The sequence below is a fragment of the Phacochoerus africanus genome, chromosome 9 (genome assembly GCF_016906955.1).
Source record: "Phacochoerus africanus isolate WHEZ1 chromosome 9, ROS_Pafr_v1, whole genome shotgun sequence".
NCBI lineage: Eukaryota > Metazoa > Chordata > Mammalia > Artiodactyla > Suidae > Phacochoerus > Phacochoerus africanus.
In genome coordinates, this window is record NC_062552.1 from 10,563,699 (window position 1) to 10,581,867 (window position 18,169).

The following is an 18,169-nucleotide window of genomic DNA, read 5'->3' on the forward strand; positions in this document are numbered from 1 at the left end:
GGCTCTGATTTGACCCCTAGCCTGGGAACCTCCATATGCTGTGACTGCATCCCTTAAAAGACCAAAATAAAATAAAATAAAATAAGAATAACTAAGAGGATTATCTGGAGGGGGGGTGAGGGGGTGATTTTCACTCCTCATGTTTCGAGGTGTATCCGGACCAGCAATATCTGAGGAAGGGCTTCGCCATTAGAAGCTTGGGTGTCGAGGCCGAGAAGCTTCTCAGCTCCTCCTCCAGGGCCGTCCCTGGGGGGCCTGGAAGGGCTGGGAGGGTGTATTCTTGGGAAGGAGTGAGACTGGCACCTTGGCACACTGCCCGGGCAGTATTTGTTGACATCATTTTTTCCTAATTAGACCTCTTTTAAAAACAAGAACGTTTGTAAGTGAGACACGGGACCTCTCCAGGAGAGTGGGAAGTCCGTCCTTGGTAGTGATGGGGGCTCAAGGCAGTGAAGCAGGACACCGCCTCGGAGTTGCTTCGTCTGCCCAAAGTAACAGGTGTGTGTCCTCCATGAGGACTTGAATTTGTGGGAAGACTGGGGGCACCCCCAACTCCAGAGGCTGCAGCTAAGGCTCCTCCCCTCCAGCCCTGGTCTCCTCGGGTCCTCCTGAACACGTGGCAAGCCCCGCCTCCATCTTTCTTCTGTCACCGGCACACCTGTGCTGCTGCTCTGTGGTCGGAAGAGCTCGGAGGTGGGGAAGCTAGGTAGTCGGCCCCACTGTGCGGCTGGGAGGCGGGGTGAGGTGGGCTGTGGGCGCTCCCCCATCACCCCCACCCCTGCTCCTGGACCAGAGGGGTTCTCCCCGAAGTCCTCTGTGCAGCTCTAAGGGCTGCGATGCTGAGCATGAGGTGCAGGCGGGCACATGGCGCTGCCCCTGCATCGTCACATGTATACACGCTCACATTCCCCAACACACACACACTTCCTGCTAGCGCCCACGTCAGGGACAATTTTATTTCCCAGGTAAAATGCAAAGATTTGGACTGTCCATCACATCTGCTCAGGCCGCCCTTTGTCCTGGGCATCTCTGTAGCAATGAAAGAGGCGGGGGCCTCGGCTTGCGGGCATGGAGTGTGGGGTCAGAGTCCTGGGTCCAGGGGCTTCCTCTGCCCCATGCTCTCTGTATGTTGGGGCCAAGCCACTCTACCTGGCAGGGCCTCGGGCTCCTTTCCCGTGAAAGTGGGGTGGTGCTTCCTGGCTTAAGAGCTTTGGTCGTTCGGGACCCACTGTGTTAATACACATGAAGCCTCCAGAACAGGCCTTGGCACTAGCCAGCAGAAAGAACTTCTGTTGGCTGCAGCACCTCACCGAGCCACCTCGGGGTAAACCTCTGGCTTCCATTCTGTTGGGATTTCTTCCCTTCTCATCGCAGCTCTCGGTCCTGCCAACTTAGGCTAAGACATGTACTGACAACCCTCTTTGGAATTCCCAGCAAAAGTGTCTTTCCAGCTCTGCCTTGAGAAAGTCACATTTTTCAGTTTCAACAACAAACATAAAGTGGCCAGTTCAAACCTACCCACTGAAACCCCTTGGAAACAGACATTAAAAGCATTTCTGTGGTGCTGGAGGTGATTTATGCTTTGGGTCTGGGCCCTCCTCCCCAATAATAATACAGGGGGAAAGAGCTTACGACTGCCAGGGGTCTCTGAGGAAGCAGTTTCCTCTGACTGTGGCCTTGCTGTGAGGGTGCTGCCCTTCCAGCAGGGCTGGGGGACCCTGGTTCACACTGGAAAGCCTCCCAGAGGAAGTACCTGGACAGACCCCACTGCCTGCAGCTTTGTCCTTTAGACAATCAGTTGGTCAAATCGTTAGGGCCAAGCTACAGAAAGAGCTTGGCTTGGATATTTGGGAAGAAGAAAAGGTGCCCAGGAGTTTCCTTCCCCGTTAGATGTGCACTGCTTGACTGTCATTGGCTGTCATTTCTAGGAAAAAAAAAAAAATGTATACCGAATGTCACATCTTTCTTTGACGGTGTTTTCTGTCCACTCACAAATAAATCAGAATAAATTTGAACCTTGTCTTATGTTACACACCTTCCCCTCCCAAAAAAATAAAATCCCTCCAACAAATTGCTTACATGCTAAGGGCCTGTAATCCAGTAAGGCTTTAATTTATTTTAATGGACAACTAATAAATCCTTCCGAAGGGAGTGTTTAGAATGGACATGTTGATGGGTCCTGTAACTGTGACATGCTGCCAGGCGCTGCTTTGACACGGAAGAGATGTGGCACCTGGGGGATTGGGTGCCAGGCATCAGCATCATGGGGTGGGAAGTGGTTGCTGAGCTCAGGTGTGCTGCCTGGGCCCAGGGGTCTGTGTTAGTGCTGGAATCAGCAGAAGGAGGCCCAGTGACCTGGGCTCATCAGGAACGTGTGTACAGGCTCGTTTTCCAGGCACTGACATTGTCTTGGTGTTTATGGTGTGTGCCCTCCATGACTTCCTGCCTCGCCAGGGGGGCTCTTACTCTTAGTTTCACTCTGCAGAGGAGCTCTGTTGGCATCCCTGAATGTCAGAGGAGGTTAGATGCCAGAGGAATCGCAAAGGTCAGCTCATTTTCCAAAAGCTTGACCGTGGTGGGGACCCAGGAATAAAAGGGAACAATGCAGCAGCCCTGATGTTTCCGGCTTTTGACCCACACTCTCGCTCTCCCTACTGACCGAGTGCCAGCACCCCCCCCCCCCGCCCCCCCCGCCACCAGATCCCGAGGCTAACCCCTGCCAGTTTCTTCCTTTCTAGTTAGGCGCATCGGTGACAGTCTGTGCCCCCAAAATTGCCTAAGGAGCCCTCCCACGGCCATTGCCCCAGCTCCTAGAGGGCTGGGGGTTTGGGGGACCAGAGGGAAGCCTCCTTCCCCTCCTCCTCTCATCACCTGGGAAGGTGGCTGGCAGAGCGTGTGCACTGGGTCTTTTTTGGAGGGCAGCTCCCTCTGCTTAACTGCGGCAGCCGTGGGAAGTGGGCACAGGAGCTGTCACCCCCACACTCACTGTGCTTCTCACCCCTGGGGCATCTGCTAACCTCCTTCCTCCTCCTGAGCTTCAAACAAAACTATGCAAATCAGGTGCAGCAAATTGGATGGTTTTGGATGCGCCCACAAGGAATTAGACACGTTAAACTCTCTGTTTAGGTTAAAAATAGCCTTCCTTGAAATGTCAGTAAGGAGTCCAAGGTCCAGAGAGGTTGAAATGTAATTTTAGGTCTCAGGAATGTCTGGTCCTTTTGGACGAGTATCAGTACCCTTTCCCCTCAGCTTTGGTGGCCTGTGGCACGGTGGATGAGAATTAAATACTTATGCCACCTCCTGGGTCTGGTCTCTCCCCTCTGGATCTCAGCTTGCCTGACACATGGCTGAGCGAGTGGAACCTCTCTTCATCCTTTGCCAAGATGCATCTCCATGAACCAGCGCTCCTAGGAACTGTCTCCTGAATTCTCCCAACTACTCATTTCCTTCCTGTACTCAGAGGAGGGGCATCTGACATCTGTGAGCTCTCTGGGTATCTATCACTGGATTCTCCCAGGGTTCTGATCAACCCATGCATAGGAAAACAGGTCACAACTGATGATGAAAAAGAGAGGTTCTCTTGAAGGACACTTACTGTCTTAACAGGAGTACCGATGCTAGTTGGACCTAAGACATAGATTGAACTGAAACAAGGGTCAGGGATGGGGAGGGTGGCAGATGGATATGGCTTCGTATCGCAGCAGCATCACTCACTGGGAGAAGGGTCTTAGGCAGGTCACTTCTCTGAGCATCAGCTTTAGCACCTGTAAAATGGGGACAGTAGTTCTGCTCCAGCATCCATAGGAACCCGAAGTAAGATAAAGTATGGTACATCTATACAGTGGAACAGTCAGCCTCAGAAACCAAAGTCCTTCTGACACATGTGACAACGTGGATGAACCTTGAGGACACGAGGCTGAGTGAAGTAAGCCGGTCACCCAAGGACACATACTGTCCACTTATGTGAGGTCCTTAGAGGAGTCAGCTTCACAGAGACAGGAAGTAACGTGGTGGTTGCCAGGGGCTGGGGGAGGAGGATGGGGAGGTGTTCAGTGGGTGCGAAGTTTCGGTTTTGCACGATGAAAAGAGCTGTGGCTCTGTAGAAAGTTGAAACAATAAGGTCCTGCTGTAGAGCACAGGGAGCTATAGTCGGTATCCTGTTATAGACCGTGATGGGAAAAGAATATGAAAAAGAATGTATGTATATATACCGAGTCATTTTGCTGTTCAGCGGAAATTAACACATCATGGTACCGCAGCTCTCCTTCAAAACAAATGTTTTTCAAAAATATATTATGAGCACCTAGTTAAAGAAAAAGAGTTCTGGAGATGGATGGTGATGGACGCACAACAATATAAGTGTAGTAAATGCCACCGACCTGTACCCTGAAAAATGTGCACAAAAATGACATCTGACGGGATGTGTATCTGGCCACAGTGAAAAAGGCAGGCAGCACTTTGAGCGTGGTGTCCGGCACAAGGGTGGATGCTCAGTGGTTGGCTGCCAAGATTGTCATCTTCAGGAGAGCGGACACTTAGGCCTGGCTCCACTGGGAACCAGCTGGGACCATTTATGTCCCTCTCTGTGTGGCATTTGCTCCATTTTTAAAAGATGACTCACACGCCTCCCTTCTTTGCCCCTGGAGCTCCAGCGGCGATTGTTGGATATTTAGGAGCTATGCGGGGAATATCTAGTGTCGCAGGAACAGGACCAGGAAGGGAGGTGAGATATACCTAACACTTTCTGAATTCACTCCTTGCAAAGAGAGTCTTGTGCTCCCCCGCCCCCCACCCCCACCCCCCGCCTGCCCCTGGCTGGATTTCTTCGCTTTATCCAGACACCGGAAACAAAAGGTAATGTCTAGACCACCTGTTCATTCTTGGCTTGGAATCTGTAGCCGCCTGTCTACCCATGGAGGCCTTTTTCTTACAGAAAGTCTCCTAAAAGCAAGAAAACATTTTGTTCTGTCCTAAAAAAATGTAGCCCTGGCCTGATCTTCCCTCAAAACGGTCGCTAAGAAAGCAGCATGCGTGGACCGTTAACACAGCCCCAATTCATCGCTTCCAGAGCCTGTAGCGTTTTATACTCACTCTGCGAGCATAATCAAGGGAGTGATTCTGAACCTTGTTAATCAGAAAGGGCCCTTTAAAAATGTCATGCTGTCAATATAAAACTTTGCTAAATTGCATTATAAATGCCAGATTCAGTCAACTAACACATTTAACACCGTTTCTTAAGTACAGTTTAGATTTTATCCGTGCCAGGGAGAAAGAGAAAAACACCTCTGGAGAGCCGTCGCCCGTGGATTCCTTGTGCTAAGCTCGCCGCCCCCAGAGAGGCATTATAAATATTTTATTCCAAATCCAAGCCGCTCTTCTCCTACCGCTATTGTCAGTAAGGTGTCCCCTCAAAGTTGCTGGTGGGAGGATTGGCTGATTCCCACAGCTGAGAAGGTTTCGAGGGCAAGCGTCTCAGACCTGTTTCTCAATCAGCAGAGAATTCCCTTCTGTTGTTGTAGACGGGAGAGGAGGGGTTTCTTGGGAGTCCAGGGCTAAGCATCTGTGCCCACCCGCCCTGGGAGGAAAAGGCTCCCTTACTGATATCTGTAGAGCCCAGCCGCCTTGTTTCGGGGAGGAAACCTTGCCAGGTAGAAATGAACAGAGAATTAGCCCCTGCTTTCTTCTCCTCTCCTCTCTACCGCGTTTTGACTAATTTGCTGGTGTCTTTTTCCTGTGACCCTGTCCAGACCTGGGCTGGTTTAACTGGAAGCTTTGAGGTCTTCGTTTGACTGAACGGCACGGGGGAAACCATGATAAGGATCTGAAAAATGTCCATTGAACGTTATCATTTCCGATTTCTTTTAAAAAAGGTTTATCTCGGGGTAACTAGATGGCTTTTTCCGTGGTCCATGCGTTGGTGTGTTCCCAGATGAAAGGTTCTGAGTATTGATGGCAGGATAATACTTGGAAACATTGACTGATTTCTCTTCCCCCCCTCAACCCCCGCCCCCGCCACCTCTCTTCTTTCACCCATTTCTCTCTTTCAGGCTAGATTGTTCTACCTGCTTTATCTCAAGCAACAATGACATAGGAGAAGCTTGGAGTGTTTCCCAGGCTTCTGAATTTCAAAAGTCTCGCCCCCAGAAAAAATTTGAAGACCTTGTATGCATAATCACATCCCTGGCATTTTCTGGAAGCTTTCTATGGGAATGATATAAAGCATGTTTTTATGTCTTTTAATTCTCATTACAACCCGATAAGATAGGTATTATCATCATCCTATGTATCGATAAGAAAACCGAGGTGCTGAGAAATGGAATGGTTTTCCCAGAATGGCACCTCTGGTGCTGTAGGCTGAATGTTTGTGTCCTCCTCCCCAAATTCGTGTGTCGAAACCCCAGCCCCCAGGGTGATGGTTTTGGGAAGTGGGGCCTTTGGAAGGGGATCAGGTCACGAGGGTGGAGCCCTCAGGAATAAGAGTCGCGCCCTTTATACGAGACAACCGAGAGAACACCCTCCCTCCTCTGCGTCTGAGGTTATAGCAGTTAGATGACCGTGTAGGAAACAGGCCCTCACCAGACAGTAAAGTGGGCAGGTGCTGTGATCCTGGGCTTCCCAGCCTCCAGACCTGTGAGAGAGGAGCGTTTGTGATTTGTAAGCCACCCTGTCAATTTTGTTCATGGCCCGAACCAACCGGGACGCCTGGCGACAGCAGCGTTCCTGACCCCTGCGCCCACCTGCTCCTCCCCGTGCTGTCAGGTCCCTGGAGAACGCACTAAGCAGAGCCCCCGAGGACGAGCACTGGGTGGAAGAAATTGTGCTGGGAGACAGTCTTTGGAGGGCTCAGCGACCCCAGGAAGAGCTCTGAAGATGGGGAGGCCTTCCACGCCGCCCAGAGTTGTGGCAGGGCATGTGTTCCTTGGCCAGGCATTGGATGAGGGCTGCACAGCTCCGGGGTTGAAACAACTCTGTCCAGCAGAGACAGCTCCCCTGAGGGCTCCCAGCCAAGCACTGTCTGCAACAGCGCTCTGGTAGATAAGGCCTGTGGTCCTGCCTGGGTCTGGGCGGCTCACTACAGTGTCCACTGCATAAGGAAGCCGGCCAGCGAGACTGACTGCTAGCCTCAGCCTGGTCGCACAGCATAAATCATGCCTCAGAGTTGGTGTCAATTCGAGATAAGAGAGCTGGGCTTTCTATTTCCTCACCCATCATCTTTGGCTGCACACCACCCTGGGGTCGGGGGTTTGGTATAAACTCCTAGACCCTTCAGGTGCTCTGATTGTGCGTGAGCTTGAATCATGCAAGACGGTTCCGACAGCCCCATGGGGGCTCAGAAGAGAGTCACAGGTGCAGGACATTAAAGGCCAGTACACACAGAGCCAGGCAACGGGAACCAAGGGACAGGTCCCGCAGTGTCTGCAGCAGCATCTGTAGATCTGAAAGGATTTCCCAAGCAGTGAGCAGAGGAGAGAGGTGGGGTCACTAGGAAAAGGGCCTGTGTCTGCTGGAAGAGCCCTGACCCTCAGGCGGGGAGCTGGGGGGGGGGGTGAGGAGGGTCTGAGAGACGGAGAGGGAGTCTGTGTCTCACTCCGGGGGGGTTGCCTTGCAGGGAAGGCAGACTCTAGGATGGGGAGGGATGTGTAGAGGTTCCAGATGGCGTGGTCTGCAGCCTCTAGAGCACGAGCCGCCACAGAACGCCATGGACCTGGGAGAGGCAAGGAGGTGGCCTGAGTTTTCTAGAGTGCTCTGGAGTTTTCAGCATCCCTATGTCAGTAGGAGTAGGGCAGCCTGTAAATGAGAAAAGGCAGAATGATGGAGAACCGTGGAGGGTGCAGCCAGCTGTGCGGACGGGCATCTGGGGACCAGGCCAGCAATGGGCACCTCAGTGGGTACCAGTGTGAATGCAGAGCAACAGGGACCCATCCATACCCCGCCTGGCATCGTGGTGGGACAGTGTCGAGCTGGAGTCTACATGGAGGAAGGAGGGACCTTGAACTGACTAAGAACTGTCCACCTGGACAGATGGAGACTCAGAAGAGAAATCGAGTTAAACACAATGAAGGAGAGTTACCTTTCTTATCCACATGCATATTGGGGCTGAGTTTGTTGCTGCTACGTGTAGTAACTCGGAATAAGGTCTTTTAGAATCCTCTGAATGACGCGATATGTGGAGGCTTCGGACAGCAGGTGTTTGTTTCAGCTCAGCGTGATTACTGTTTTGTTGAAGGGGTCCTTTCCCTACCTAGAGAAGGAGCTACACTGTGATGCAAGGACCAAATCAGGCAACGGAGGACAGAAGATTACTTATCCAAACCTGGGCCCTGAGGCAGAGACCACACTTTATGGGCATCACTTGGATAGTATGTCTGCAGTTTTGACATCATAACCCACGTGCCCAACACAGAACCACGTGGGCACATATATATCCACATGCATGCACCTCTTCTAAGGCTTTTCTTTTTTCCATCCCTTTTCATGCTACAGGGAGTCAGAAGAACAAAAACACTAAAGAATAGATGCCAGCTTAGAGCCATGTGTGTGTGTGTCTGTGTGTGTGTGTGCGCGCGTGCGCGCACCTTTTTTCACCCAGGGTCTCAGAGCTGCAGCTTCCTGCTTGGAGCTTTTCTTGTCTGTTTCAAAGCCCCCTTCACAAGCTTAACACTGACAAGGAGAACAATGCAGAGTGAGCTAGAGCTTGGAAATGAACAGAAAGAAGTGACTGACTTTGGGCTACTCTGGTGGGGTAAATGGACTATAAAATGCAATTTTAAATTAAATAGGTGCTTTATGTGCAACACAATATTGATTTTGTTTCCACAGGCAGAGGCTGAAGAATTGCTTGCAGTCTATTTGCATTTGAGCATGTGTGTGTGTGTGTGTGTGTGAGAGAGAGAGAGAGAGAGACAGTTTAGGAAGAATTTAAGAGTGAGTTTTGCTTTAACGGCTCAGAAAGGACGTCATGATTATTGTCTTTGGTTTTCAACTCTTCTTGGTCTGGAAATAATGACTCTTCCCCCCTCTGACCTGTATCTCTCCTTTCCAAAAGCCCCCCCACTCTCCCATGCTGCTGACGGCGACACCACCCGTCCACCACGGCCCGTCTGCTGCTCTGCCTTCACTCTCCCCTCTTTTCCTTGCACTGCGGTGACAAGATGGGCACTCCTGATGTTGAGGAGCAGGAGGATGTTAGCATCTCCTTCCATCACTTCCCCACCAACCTCCCTTCCATCACTTCCCCACCAACCTCCCTTCCATGTCTCTGGAAAACAAAAACAGGATCCACAAGGTCACAGGTCGGGGACCCTGGGATCCTCCCTCCAAAATGCTGTTTGCAGGGTGTCTTCAAGGGGAGAGTGCGAACTCTGCCACCCTCAAGATGAAAGGGCAGGAAGTTCCCTTGTTGGGCAGTGGATTAAGGACCCAGCTGTGGCGAGGGTGAACTATGACGTGGGTTCAGTTCCTGGCCTAGGAACCTCCACGTGCTGCAGGTGTGACCAAAGAGAGAGATGGAGGGGGAGAGAAATGTTTAAAAAAAAAAAAAAAAAGTGGCGGGAGGGCGGTGCTGGTCCTGAGCAAAAGGCGGGAGAGGAGGGATGCTTGTGCTCACTGCCCCAGGTATCACCTCATGTGAACACCTGTCCACACCTTTTATACCCATTGAGCAAGTCTGGCTTAGCCCCAAACCCAGGGTCTAATGTTTTTCGTGAAGCAGAAGCGTGATTGAATTAACTTATATGCACTAAGAACTTAAAGCATTTGATGTGAAAAGAAAAAAAAAATCCTTGAAAGATATCTTTTAATCGTTGGCAGGGATGGAGGCAGAGGCTTTCTCTCTTCCACCACCTGTGGGGAAGAATTTGGTGCATTCAAGTCTTAATCTCTACACCCCTTGGTATAGTAGTTCCCTTTCGAGGACTTTATTTTATTTATTTATTTTTTCTGTCTTTGCTATTTCTTTGGGCCTCTCCCGCGGCATATGGAGGTTCCCAGGCTAGGGGTCCAATCGGAGCTGGAGCCTACGCCAGAGCCACAGCAATGCGGGATCCGAGCCGCGTCTGCAACCTACACCACAGCTCACGGCAACGCCGGATCGTTAACCCACTGAGCAAGGGCAGGGACCGAACCCGCAACCTCATGGTTCCTAGTCGGATTCGTTAACCACTGCGCCACGACGGGAACTCCCGAGGACTTTATTTTAATGAACTAATTAGGGATATGCACAAAAATAGATGCATTTGGATTTGTTGTATAACTTTTAATAGCCACAAACAGAAAGTAACCTAAATTAAGAAAAACAATACAGTGCCCTAAGAGTCTATAGAGGCAAGAGGCAGAAGCCAAGACAAGCCAGCCTAAGCAGGCGGCGGGGGTTGGTGATGTGAAGATAAGCACGTCTCCAGGGATGGAGGTTACGAACATACCTGGGCAGCCCTACATTTGACACCTGTCGCTTGGGGCAAGAGAACCAGTGAAGGTCCACATGCCAGATGTCTAAACATTTAAGGCTTATAACCAAGCTATGTTACAATGTTTGAGTAGTTAAATAGAAGGTCCTGCTTTCCTCCCTTGACGAATCTACCTTCGAAACAATCTGTGAGTCCCTGTCGTGGCTCAGTGGTTAGCAAACCTGACTGGCATCCATGAGGACGAGGGTTTGATCCCTGGCCTCGCTCAGTGGGTTAAGGATCCAGCATTGCCGAGAGCTGTGGTGTAGATCACAGGTGTGGCTTGGATCCTGCATAGCTGTGGCTCTGGCGTAGACTGGTGGCGACAGTTCCGGTTGGACCCCTAGCCTGGGAATCTCCATATGCTGTGGGTATGGCCCTAAAAAACAAAACAAAACAACAACAACAACAACAAAAAAAAGAAAAAACAATCTGGAGCAGCAGATTTCTCAGAGTTTTGTGCCTGAAAATGCAGCACATGGAGAGCCACACTCTCATCCTGGGCCCCTTAGCCCTCTGGCCCTGCTGGCGCTTTTTCTCCATTCACCTCCTGGTCAGCCCCGGGTCTTAAGGGGCGCTGCTGACCGTCGCACACGTGTGGACTCACCAGCCCACCCATTCAGGTCCTTCTTCACCCCTGCAAATATCAACTCTCGCCTTCTCATTGGATCTAGGGATGCATATACCAGCGAGGTGAAATGCCCTTAGAGGACCCCAGGAAAGGGGTCCACCCTGGCCCTCAAGTGGGCGTGGGCTTTGGGCTGAGAATTTAGGGATCCTGGCTTTCTGGGGTGTGGCTCAGAAGAAGCAAGTTTGGGTTTCAGATGGGCACACCCCTTAGCCCCATAGGGAGAGCTTGGCTAGAAGAAGGATGAAGCAGGTATCCTAAGATGGGGGCTCCAGGGCAAGGGGCTCAAGACGGCGGCCCCTTCTTACCAGAGTCAAAGACCAATAATGCAGGGGGTCTTTGGAAGGGACTGCTATTAGTTTGTTGTAGCTTCCATCGCAGAGGACCACAAACCACGTGTCTTAAAATAACAGAGATTTATTCTCTCATAGTCCTGGAAGCCATAAGTCTGAAGTCACAGTGTCAGCAGGACCATGCTCCCTTCAGAGGCTCTAGGGGAGAGTCCGTACTTGCCTCCAGCTCCTGGGGGCCCCCGGGTGTAGGTGACCATAGACGTAAAGAACAGACCTGTGGTTGCCACGGGGAAGGGCAGAGGGAGAGTTGGTTGCCTGCTCCTAAGGCATAAGCCAGTGAATAAGGAAAAAAGGTAACAAACATAAGAGGGTGATGAGAAAGAAGAGGTTGAGCAGGAGGCAGATCAAAGAGAAAAGAAAAGGGTGAAAAAGAAGCCATGTGGAGAGAGCTCTAGAATTGAGAATGAAGAAGGCCCCTTATCACTGGCCTTTGGAAATTTCAATCCACAGTCCCATGGACAATCCGTTTGCCTTTTATGAGGGACACATGAGTTCCAAGATTAGTTGAGTCCATCTTCATGACCTTCAAGCTGGCCTGCGTTCCATCCAACTCCTTTGTGTCCACTTTCCTTCCGCTGGTCACAGCAATCATCCGAGGACCCCGAATGTTAGACCTCTAGGAGAGATATTATTTCTTAGCACCACCTGCAATGAAGAACTGCAGACTGGATAGTTGTGGGTGGCCCAGAGTCAGTTTTCTTTACTGACCACGATCCAAACCAGCATCTCACGCACAGCAAGTTCCTTTGCCCAGGATTCCCTCGAAGGAAGTGTATCCCGGGGTACATTGAAAAAGTCAGGCAACCCTTCTGTATGATTCTCAGCTCCCAGTGTCACTGTTTAAAAATATATGGAGTTCCCGTCGTGGCGCAGTGGTTAACGAATCCGACTAGGAACCATGAGGTTGCGGGTTCGGTCCCTGCCCTTGCTCAGTGGGTTAACGATCCGGCATTGCCGTGAGCTGTGGTGTAGGTTGCAGACGCGGCTCGGATCCCGCATTGCTGTGGCTCTGGTGTAGGCCGGTGGCTCCAGCTCCGATTGGACCCCTAGCCTGGGAACCTCCATATGCCGCAGGAGCGGCCCAAGAAATAGCAACAACAACAACAACAACAATAACAACAACAACAAAAAAATATATGTCATGTTAAAAGATGATTATCCATCAAATAAAATAAGCATCGATGAGGCCACATTGATAGAAATAAGATTTAAAAAAAAAAACAACAAGGGGGAGAGGGAAGTGGAATGCCAGCTAATAAATGTAGAAGGAACGGCACAGTCAGAAAATTATCATTTGGCCAACATCATAATGACAACTGATTCAGGCAAGAAACATCAATGAATGCGACTAAAAGTGGCAGGTGAATGCTTGGTGACAAAGAGAACATTGACTTCACTGTAAAGCATCTCCCCACAAAATGATTATTAATAACAAAGAGAAAATCAGTGACTTTTTAGTGGAGAAACCAGGCAGACAGAACTTCAGCCACGTGATCAAAGCTGGCGTCACTACTAATGGAACAAATCGATTTTATGTGCCTCCTAAACAGTGTCGGAGCGGGACACATCTCTTCTGTGACATTCCAGCCAAAAGTACATAATCTGAATCTAATCATGGGACACATGAGACAAATCCAAATTGAGGAACATTGTACAAAAATTTCAAGCTCGTGAAAGACCAAGAAAAACTCTAGAACTATTCTAAAGGTGACAGTTAAATACAGTGCTTGATCTCGGACTGAACCCTGAACCAGAAGAACAGTTACTCTTCTGTGAAAGACGTTATTAGGATAAGTTCCATCAACTGGATAATATTGTCTGAATGGTTTGGGGGCACACTTAAACAGTTCAGAGATCTATTGATAAATATGTATGTACTTATATGTACACATGTGCACACATAGACACACCTCTGTATCCGTTCATCCAGAGAAAATGGAAATGACAAAGCAAACGTAGTAAAGGCCAAAGAGCAACACTGGGAAGCTGCCATGGGAATTTTTTGTTTCCATTTCTTGTTCCTGTCATGGCGCAGTGGTTAACGAATCCGACTACGAACCGTGAGGTCACGGGTTCGATCCCTGGCCTTGCTCAGTGGGTTGAGGATCCGGTGTTGCCGTGAGCTGTGGTGTCGGTTGCAGACGAGGCTTGGATCCCACGTTGCTGTGGCTGTGGTGTAGGCTGGCAGCAACAGTTCCGATTAGACCCCTAGCCTGGGAACCTCTGTATGCCGCGGTTGCGGCCCTAGAAAAGGCAAAAAGACAAAAAACAAAACAAAACAAAACAAACCCTTTTCTGTAAGTCTGGAATTATTTAAAAATAAAGATAAATACCAATCAAATCCCTTAGAACCAAGCCGTTGTGGCCCCTTTTCCCAATAGCTGATAAAATGTCATTTTGTGCCAGCACAGTGTCAGTTTCAGCTCTATCCTGAAGCTTCCTCCATTCGTTTCCCAAGTCCTACTCTCTGAGCTTCTTGGTGTTCGTCAGCCCTGGCCTCGTGCCAGGCTGTGACTGTCCTCGCAGGCTTTTCCCCCTGGTGCCCAGTGGACAGGTACCCAGGGCTCAGCCCTGCGGGTCTGTGTGGGCCTGGGGAATCTGCCCTTTTAGCTCAGGAAGCAGGTGCTGTCCTGGCATCTTCCCCGCACCATGGCGATGGGGGGCTGACCTGGGCTGCTGGGTGGAGGAGGAGCTCTGCCTCCGTCCCGTGAAGACCTGAGTGTGACCCGAGGAAAGGAAGTGAGATGGAAGTGAGGGGAACAGCATCCCTCTTTTCCAGGAAAAACCTTCGGAAATGTAAAGAGCTTTTCCTCTTCATCATCGCTATCAGATGTGTATTCTCCTGAGTTTCCTAGTACTTCCAAAGAATTAATCCTTCCCTGCTAGACCTCACAACACCCCCTCCCCCTACACACACACACACACACACACACACACACACACACACACACACACACACACACACACACTGAGAATGGCTCCCTATGCAAGATTTCCCTAGGAACCAACTCAATCTTCATTACTCAGCACCCAAATAGCTTTATTTTATTTTATTTTATTTATTTTATTTTATGTATCTTATTCCATTTTATTTTGTTTTTTATTTTATTTCATTTTACTTATTTTATTTTTTATTTTATTATTAACAATTATTTTATTTTATTATTTTATTTATTTTATTGTCTTTTTAGGGCCATACCTGTGGCATATGGAGGTTCCCAGGCTAGGGGTCAATTCAGAGCTACAGCTGCCAGCCTATGCCACGCCACAGCAACACCAGATCCGAGCCGTGTCTGAGACCTGCACCACAGCTCACAGCAACGCCGGATCCTTAACTCGCTGAGCGAGGCCAGGGATAGAACCGGAGTCCTCATGGATACTAGTCGGGTTCGTTACTGCTGAGCCACAACCGGAATTCCTTTTCGCTTTAATTTTGCTCCTTGAGGCATCATGACACTCCCAGAAAAGACTTCACCTCTAGAAAGAGAGGAAGAACGTAAATAGCAATAGTTCGGTGCACATCTGGGTACCATCGCCAGTCAGGAGCACGCAGCGCGGCTCCAGGTGTGAGCAGAACAATGTCGGCTTTCCGGGAAATTGCAAGTACCTGGTGTAAGGTATCTGTGCCTGGTTCTGTCAGACACATCGTAAAACCTTCAAACTTACGTGCAGATGGTGAATGTCCTTCACAGTTAGTGGTCTCTCCGTTGAGTTTTCAATAGGGCATTCACCGAGGGTAGGAAGGAAAATATATTGATGTCCCTGAAGGGAAATAAATGAAACCCTTCAGACGTGATGCCAGACGGTGTGGTCATCATGCCGCCATTCTGCATGGATTAATCCATTCTACATGGATTAATTTGGGCAGTGGTGCAGAACGGTCAGGAGCCAGCTCTCGGAGGCTCCCGATGAGAGCTTTAGCACATCATTGTCTGGACGGGGTTTGGTTTGAGATAGAATTGGAAGGCGCCGGAGGGAGCTGGAGAGACGGCTGTATCTGGGAACTGGCTAAGTCAGGAGGCGGAAGCCTATGGCTGGTGGCAGCCTGGTCTATAGCAGAGATGAGGGCCTCACACCAGACCCGCCATCTACGTTGGGAAGAGAAGGAAGACACGAGGGGGCCACGAGATGTCTTAGGGAATTTACGAGGACCACTGGTTTGAAGGGACCGTTTAAGAAAATGCTTTTCCTTGGAATGCTGAGCTCCCTTAGGGCTGTGAGTGAGTAACTAGCAGGGTCCTCTCTCTGGAGGATGGTGGGGATGCTGACAAACATCCCACCTGGAGGACGCCAACTGCAGTGCACTTGGGTGAAGAGATGCTGGGAAAGGATCTGGCTCCTTCTCAGGAGCAACAGATGGGATTGACGGCTGATTAAAGCTATACAGTCTACTGCGTTTGTTTTCTCAGGACGTTGTTCAAAGCGTTTGTTGATTTGGGTTTGTGTGGATTGTGCTCCTGGCCACTCATTACATAAAGACAGGTTGTTTCAAAGCCTGATTTAGAAAACTCCTGGGATATGCATCTTAACCTCTGGACATCATGAAATCCTATCTTGGTGCCAGTGGGAGAAGATGCTTACAGAGACTTGAATGAAGTTTCCCTTTGAAACCTTGTTTTAAAATGCCTGGGGAATGATAGATCATCTCAAGGCAAGACTGGACAACTGCTCTTGTAGCTAGCTAGTAAGTGAGATTTTGTTCTCAAAGTTTGGGACCAAGGTTTTTTTCTGCTAAGCAACTTGGCTATCCCCAAAGAGAGGTCAAGAATGTATCCAAACTGCAAAAATACCAAGAAAGCAAGAAACAAAGTGAGTTTAACGTAAACATAATATTTCATCATGTTCAAATAGTCTGTCATATGTTTTCTCATGTCATCCTCAAAATAATCTTTAACACATGTGTACTGTCAACAAATCTTTCGGAATGCCTCGTAGGCTTCGTAACTTGGGATAACGGGAGGACAGACATGGTCTCTGCCCTTACGAATTTAGCCTGTCCTTGAAAAACATAATAATTTCAAATAAACGCTACTTAATTCCAAGGTGGGAATAGCAGTCTCTTTCTTAAGTTTTACTGAGGAGAAACCTGAGGCTCCCCGAGATTCAGGGATAATTCTTCATGTCCAGAAACCAAGGAAAAAGCTATTGCCTCTTCTGTTTCTTAGGGCGTTTAGCATCAATGTAACTTTTATTAGATAGCATTTCTTTGTCACACAAAAGTAAGTTCAGGAGATAATATGTGGTGTAAAAATAACTAATATTATGGGAATGTATTAAACCTAGACAATTTTATTCACCAATTCTATTTTTGGACCTATTTTTGTTGTATCAGTAATTTCTGATAAAATATCAAGAGTTCGGGAGTTCCCGTCATGGCTCAGTGGTTAACGAATCCGACTAGGAACCATGAGGTTGCGGGTTCAATCCCTGGCCTTGCTCAGTGGGCTAAGGGTCCGGTGTTCCCGTGAGCTGTGGTGTAGGTTGCAGATGCGGCTCGGATCCCGCGTTGCTGTGGCTCTGGCATAGACTGGCGGCTGCGGCTCTGATTAAACCTGTAGCCTGGGTACCTCCATATGCCGGGGGAGAGGCCCTAGAAAAGGCAAAAAGACCCCCCCCCCAAAAAAAAAAAGAGTTCTCCTTTCCATTACGTACAATTGCAGTGTCACTAAAACCTGGCTCAATATAATTTTGCAAATCTATCTTCTTCTACAACATGTTGCCTATCCCCCAAATATCCTTACAAAGAAGATTCACAAAAGTAGCTTGTTTCACTCCTTTCTGTCTGTTTGGTGCCCAGCACGATGCCTGGCACTTGGTTGCTAGATAAAGGTTGCATACATGAATGACTGGTCTCAGTATTATTTTAAGGGAAGAAAACCCTACGCTTGATTTCTTTCTTCAGATAGAACATGATCTTAAATTACATGAACTGCCCTGATTATTCACTTGAACCCACACAACCTATTAAAAAAAAAAAAAAGCCACTATCAAGGTGAAATCGTCTTACTCTTAATATATAAAATTTTCAATTAGCCAGGCTAATTAAGGAGGGCTGATTTTCAAATAATTCCAGAAGTTAATAGTATCAGAAGGGTTATAATAGGATGTCCCGAAAGATCTTTCCCAAAAGGGATGGTCTAGTTGAGGATGAGTCTAATTGTATATAAACATACTTGGAATCATCCTGAAGCAACGCTCCAACATGCCTGTCGACTGTGCGTCTTTAGTAGGAATTTAGTGTTCATTTGAAATACACATCGAATAGTTTCTGTGATGTCACGGTTACCATTTTTCAAACTTTTTATTTCCACCAGGGAAAAATAAAGGTCCGAGTGAAAAGGCAGCAGCAAAACAAATTGAAGCGTGGAAGTGAAGAGTTCGAAAAGGAGCTGGACAAGAGAACTTCAGGCAGAAGGTAACAGCCTCTGTTCTGTGGCCTTTTCAAGGAGTTCTGTGCTTGGAGGTTGTTCCACATGGTTGTGTAATGAATGTTTGAGCATCTACATGGGGTCTAAATGATCCCCTCCTGGCTTTGGTCCACCGGATGCCACATTTTTCTTGTCCAGCGATGCCTTAACTCATGCTGTGTGATTGACTCACTTGGAAATCTGAAAAAGGAGGCAACTAGTGATTGGCCAGAACTTGTAGCATCTGACTATGGTTGGTTCCACTCCTGGATCCCTTTTCTACATGGATAGTGACTTAAGACCTTTGATGAAGTTGAAGCATTAGGTTGTGTGTTC

The 18,169-nt window shown here is 48.9% G+C and overlaps 1 long non-coding RNA gene across 1 annotated transcript in view; it reads left to right on the plus strand.

The window, feature by feature from the left end:
- LOC125136023 (uncharacterized) overlaps window positions 1-17,851 on the plus strand; it is a 108,581-nt gene extending 90,730 nt beyond the window's left edge. Inside the window, exon 3 of the long non-coding RNA XR_007137092.1 lies at window positions 17,741-17,851. This is a non-coding gene — a long non-coding RNA (uncharacterized LOC125136023). The remainder of the gene's footprint in view (window positions 1-17,740) is intronic.
- The last annotated feature ends 318 nt before the right edge of the window (window positions 17,852-18,169 follow it).